The sequence below is a fragment of the Anser cygnoides genome, chromosome 13 (genome assembly GCF_040182565.1).
Source record: "Anser cygnoides isolate HZ-2024a breed goose chromosome 13, Taihu_goose_T2T_genome, whole genome shotgun sequence".
Classification (NCBI taxonomy): Eukaryota; Metazoa; Chordata; class Aves; order Anseriformes; family Anatidae; genus Anser; species Anser cygnoides.
This window is the reverse complement of record NC_089885.1, coordinates 10595152-10601596: the sequence shown is the minus strand read 5'-3', so window position 1 is coordinate 10601596 and position 6445 is coordinate 10595152. Positions and strand designations below refer to the sequence as shown.

At 36.5% G+C, this 6445-nt stretch overlaps 1 long non-coding RNA gene across 5 annotated transcripts in view; it reads left to right on the top strand.

Annotated features, from left to right (window-relative positions):
• LOC106037734 (uncharacterized) overlaps positions 1-6445 on the top strand; it is a 504883-nt gene that overhangs the window by 276495 nt on the left and 221943 nt on the right. For all 5 annotated transcript variants that reach the window (XR_010834690.1, XR_007169486.2, XR_001208191.3 and 2 more), the window contains one exon: positions 5645-5690. This is a non-coding gene — a long non-coding RNA (uncharacterized lncRNA). The remainder of the gene's footprint in view (positions 1-5644; positions 5691-6445) is intronic.

The window sequence follows — 6445 nt, the reverse complement described above, 5'->3', positions numbered from 1 at the left end:
TGGCATATGTGTCTTTGGAAACTTTTTATTCACCTGGACTCACACACTGGGTCTTATTTATCTTATTGTAATCTGCTGTTTTGTGTTCTGTTAAAACGGGTCTTTCATGATAAACAGACTATGTGTGCTTATAGTTTAAAGAGGTTTTTCCTCAGGGAGGCAGGTGGGGTCACCAGGTGCTTGGTGATCCTGTCATGAAGAGAGTCCTAAAGTAAATATTCTTCCTTTCTTCTTCTCTTTAATAATAGTGATAATAGAGCTGCTCTTTTCTGTGATTTTAGGTCTGTTATCTAAGGAATCTGTCTGTGAAGTAGTCTGTTACCAGACAGAAATCTTTTGATCAATTTATTTTTTTAATCAGAAGATAGTTATTCTGAGGAAGGCTGTCTATCTTTTAATTAGTGGAAGAACATCAAAGGTTTTGGACTCTATCCAGTGTAAAATAAGGGCATTCTGAAATCTCAGAAACTTTAGTGAGAAAACTGTCTCAGTCCAAAGGGAAATTCGTGGCTGAACAAAGTCCTCAAGAGGGGTGATCTAGGGGAAGGGGAGGGAGGATAGTGTGAGTTAGAGCATGTATCTTTTCCATGGCAGAAGTCTTGCTCAATGAGCTGAACTTCAAAGATGTTTCCTTCAGATAGCCTTCCAAGTTAGGCAGTGGCTGAGGAAAAATTTTGGGAGGAAGTTAAAAGAAAATACTGTTTTTCAGGGGAAGGAGAGTCAATGGCAGCTCTGGCTCTGTTTTTATTTGCTTGTAAAGGATAGCTCCCATAATGATGAAATTGATTTTGTGTCATTTTCTTTAGACTTCTGGCATTTCAGGCAGGAGATGTTCAGATTGTAAGAAAATCACACATTTTTCCAAGAGTTAATAATTCTAGCTGCCCAAATGATCCAAGTGATGGGGAGGGTGCAAGTTGTTTTGGAACATCTTGTTTATTCTGAGAAAAATGGCAAGTTCATCATTGGAATTTTTTGCAAAAAAAAAAAAAAAAATAATAATCCTGTTAGTGCCTGTTAGTGGTCCAGGGAATATTGAATTAGTAGCTCAGTTTAATAATGGAGAGAGAGTGATTTAGGCAAAAAATTTAAAAAGTCAATCAGCAATGGTTAATGGAACCAGCAAGCTGAGAATGAAACAAGGAATTTGCAGGAAAAGTATAAGGTTTTAATTTTGTTTATTTAAAGATAGCGCCTGACCTGGAAATATGATGCATACTGAGAACAGCACTAAGGATGATTAGAAGACTGATGGAAACAACAAAAATGAGAAACTACAGAAATCTCAGGAAACATTATGAAGTTATTTAGAAATGAAAGTGCCATCTATAAGAATTACTGAATGAGAACATTTTTCCAGTGTTTATAGATAGAATTAGAATTGATGAGTTCAGATAGGGGCTTGAGGGCACGCTTGTGTAGACAACACAACTCAAAATGGATGAGGTTGCTTTTTTGTTAGTTTTGATTTTGTTGTCAACACAAGGAAGATGAGGAAAAAGCTAGTAGAGTTATAAGAAAAAGGGGCTTGTTCCATTAGTGAATAAGGAGACTGAAAGAAGCAGAAAAAGGAAATGACGAGGTGAAAACATAACTCCTCAAAAGTCATAGGAAGCAACTGTGATAGTAAAAATGTATACAGGGAGATTGAAAGCCTCTGGGAAATAGTCTCTTAAAGTTTGTGTATTCTGTGGGATTTTATCATAACAGCATATGCAAACCTGATAATAATAATAAAAAACACTCTACATGTGTCTCTGTGTAGATCATTGGTTAGGTGCCTCACTTGCAGTCTGCTGTGATGTTGATATCCTTGCTGATGTAATGACTGAGTAGAAATCCAGTCTGATCTGCATGGGTTCATATTAAGAATCAGTTTGTGGGATGTGGGGCTTTAAAGCCTTATCCAAACCCTCTCGAATAAACAGGAGTTAATGAGGTGTTTCAGTGCTTACCCACCTGTATAAATAGATTTCATGTCACTAACCGGCACTGTAGAACAAGGTATATATTTACTAAGAGTGATTTCACTGTTTAGCATCTGTTACGCTAAAGAGAGCCATGAAAGAATATCAGTGCCAGCATCCTAAGGAGAAGAATTCAGAGCATTTTATTTGTGTATGGAAGATCTGGCATTTAATGACTTGGAACCTTCTTACTTGAAGCAGCGAATATTTTATAACCTCCCCTTCCCCCAGGCACTGCAGAGTTATGGAAAGTACTGATGTGCAAGAGCTTACAGTTACCTGCAGTTGCAGCAGGTATTTTGTTACTTTCAGATGCTTGTTAGAAGTTTAAGAAAAGCACTTTTGTTTCAGCTTCTGTAGCATCAAAAGATATAATCAGCCATGGCATTGCACTAAGTTGCCTAATAAGAAATGACAAATCTTGTCATGTCAGCAATTTAGTAAGGAACCACTTTTCTCCTGCCATATTCCACCCATTAAACATGTATACATTCCATATTAAGGACTTCTTTGAGCACTCATGTCTAGTTAAAAGGTACAAGAGTATGCAATATCACTTTAGGATTGCCTTTCTGTGCAAATTACAATCATAATCAAAGATGTACATGGAATATTTGGTGAAAAGAAAATGGAAACAGTTAAGTGAACTTGCTATGCCTCTATCCCTTGCTATATAGGATTTTTATTTGTCTTCCTTTATACCAGCATTTTGTCTTGATGGAGAAATGACAGTTTGCTTTGAGAAGCTAAAATGAAGATATATTTCTGACTGAGTGGGTTGCTTTCTATTAATCTAGCACAATTCATTAGCCAAGAGGAAAAATAAGAGGTATAAATCAGACCTTAATATTTGGAATCTTGGTTGCCATTAAGAGGTCTGTATGAAGAAAATCTGCTAAGAGTAATTTTTTATTTCCTGTAAGTAGCTCTCTTTGGTATATTAGGAGTTATAAGAGCCTATACTTTGTTTGGGCCTTTTAACAAACTCCTGGGTATTTTTGTTGCCAAAGACTTGCAAGGTTTTTGCTCTTGTCTCACCATTCTTTCTGAGTACCACTTAAACTCAACCCTAGGTCTAGCAGCTTTATAAAGGCATGACTCATATCTACTTTGAGACTGTCCTTTACCTTTTAGAAGCACCTTCTTTGTGGCAAAGGAAACAATGAGACTTGCTAAGTCTATCCATCAGTGCAGTTTTTGAAATTAATTTGTCAAGCCAGTATTTATTTGTTAAATAAAATTCCCTGTATAGAGCTATCAATGGGCTTTTCCAAACAATGCAAGGCTGCTGTGGTGGGATTCACTTCATGCAACTTAAGATGGTTGAAATGTGCTCTAAGGCTAGCTGTCCGGGCTATATTTATAGTCATCAAAGGAGGAGCAGAATGATTCCATTCAGTTACTTTTAGATGTATTGAGGATATGCTGTCTGATGACAAGCTCTTACAAAACATCACAATGGAAGCCACTACAGATTCCCAGTAACCAGTTAAATAACTTGCTCTTGAGGCTGCAGATTTGTGGTGGGAAGATAAAGCATTGCCGTAGGTAATTGCTTTTAATGTGAGGTGGATATATCTTCGAAAGTATATAACAGATGGAACTCAAAGATAGTACACATCAGCTTGTTATACTGCATTTGTGTCTTTAAATGAGGTATTTTAATCAATCGCTGCAGTGAACAGTGTAGGGTATTACAAGCAATAAAATAATTTAAATTTGAAAGCTGGTCACAGCAAATGACCGGTTGTGTACAGTCTTCATATCAAGAGATGAGTTATCTCTGGTAACAGGATAGAATGTAGCATAAACAGGATAACAGTAGATTTAAGAGCTCATCATTGGGAAATACACATTTCGCAGCTGGTCAGGACTAAAGTCAATCAGGGAGTATATCTTATAGCTAGCTGTGAATCCCTAAGGGCATGCATAAAACATTACAAGTCATGTAAAATTACAGACTGATAGTGGAAAGGGATTGTCTGATCCCATAAAATTCTGTCCTAACTCTGAGTCCAATCTTTTTCCTCTTTGTTCTCTTTAATGATGGAAACTATGTGTTGGAACATTACTTCTCCCGTTTCTGGAAGATGAATTGTCACTCAGACAAGTGCTAGGATTAGAAAGCTGAAAGTGTGTATTGCAGAAAAAAAGGTAGCTGACACTGACTATTTAGACAATGAGGTACAGTTCACTGAAGCAGAATTTAAATGATTCAGCACCAATATGGAGGTAGGATGACTTCCTCTAAGTACCCACAAAACAATGGGAAGAGAGGGTTGTCTGCAAAAAGCACCAGAGAGCTGGTGGAAATGGCAAAATGGAAGGAAAGTCCTACTGCCTTGTTGGACCGCCCCATCTGTCCTCAGATCTCTGAAATCTGAGTCTGGAGAACAATAGAAACTAGTAGGCAGATATATGAGTGAGGCCTACTCGGAGGAGCAGCCTGATTTAGCTTGGATCTCTGGCCATCACAGCTGGGAAAGAAAGTTCAGGTTAAATACTCAATCTGGGACATAAAACAGCAGCAAAGGTTATGTGAAGGAAGACCTAGACCATAAGAGGCACCTGTGAACTCAGGACTGTAATGGACATAAAAACTTAGGTGACTGTGATGCATTGTTGGACTGCTGTTACACACAGACAAACAGAATTGTTGCCCCGGCTGGAATAAGTCTCAGCCTTCAGTGGATTTAAAGCAAAAATGATACCCAAGACTCACACAAGCAGTAATGATGGAAACTAGAATTAAATGGATTCTAAAACATTGTGTTTTAGAGACTGTGATGCTTACTGAGGCACACTAAGGATTGTACAGTTTAAATACGCCTTGTAATTATAATCGCTGACCATCACCCTCAATAAACAAAGCAGCTTTTTCATTAGCTGCAGTTTGCATTGCTGAAAGATGTGGGTACCTGAAACAGCAGAGAGAGGAGTATGGAGGAGCAATCAGGACTTTTGTTGATATGCACATTGCTTATCCAGTAGCTGTGCTTTTTTTATTAGTTGCTCCTGTACTATGTGGACGGTGAAATTTTATAAGCAAGGGATTCTTTCTCGTGACTAGCAACACAGGTAGGAAAACCTTGCTTTGAGTTCAGTTTTGGGAAGAGTTTCAGTAATCCTGCCTACAGTTTAAAAGAAAGAAGTTGTTTTCCTCTAGCCTATTTGTGTGTATATTTGAGGGAAAAGACAGCTATACTACATGTTTCTGTAGGGAAGGAATATCTTTTTGTGATAGTACTCTGAAGTATTCAGTTATAATTCATGCAGAATACAGTGTATATTTAAATGTACACATAATGTAATTCGCAAAAATTCTAATCAAGAATATAAATTCCAGATAAGTGTTCAGGTCAGATGTCATCTGAATTTTAAGTGGGATTCCTATTTATGATGTTATAATATTGAACTTAAAATAATGAAGTTGAACAGAACAATTTTTATTTTAGTAAACACAGGCAAATTGTCAACAGTTATACAAACAGAGGGAAGCCATTACAGTACGTATATGTCACACACATGGAATTTACTATAGGAACAGTCTTACAATGCCTACACTGGTCAGGTAACACCACTAATACGTTGTGATATTGATAATCCAGTAGCAAATAATAGTATAATTTTATATTTTTTCTTCTGAATTTATTCTGTCTCTGATCTTCTGTTTTCAGAGCATAAGAACAGCAAATGTGGCAGAAAAATGGGAGAAGACAACTGGTAAGATGATGGTTGCTTTCTCTTCTTTCAGTGTGTACATGTACATACACACATGCAAACACTCACAAGCTTAATTAAAAAAAAAAATCTGTTTCTGATCTCACGACAGTAGAAAACAGTTAACCTGTGACAACCTTTGACTGATGTAAATAAGAATATAGTCTTACAAAGCTCGATTTACTTCCTTCTCCTTTTGACTGTCACTCCAAATCTATAGTTTTGGAAAAAACTTGACAGATTCATATGCAGCCTTATTTTTATAAAAGGTCTTTTCTTTTTGTTTAATTTGGTAATACAGTTTCCATGGTGGAAACATAATCATTTCGTCACTATCTGTTCTTGCAGTGTTCAGTCTAGAATAAAGATGATAGCTGTAATAAAAAGGGCTGAAATGTTTGTTCAGTCTTCTCTTTCCAGGCCTGGTATTAAATATTAACCATTTCCAAATTTCATACAAAGATAACTTTATGTTCCACAGTACTGTTATATTTGAATCATTAAGGTAATATATAGATTTCAGTGGGATTTACATGTGTTGTAAGGCTGACCAATACCACAAACATCTTTAGTTTGGAGAGATGAGGAAAAGCTACAGTTAAAAAAAAAAAAAGATGATAAAAGAATGTCTATCTTGATATTTCTGTTCGTAAAAGCTGAAAACTGTTTCTCACATAAAGCTGATGAAAGCTGCCTTTAAAAAAAAACAAAATGCATTGATATACTTTGAAGATATCCTTAAAGGTGGCTATGAATTA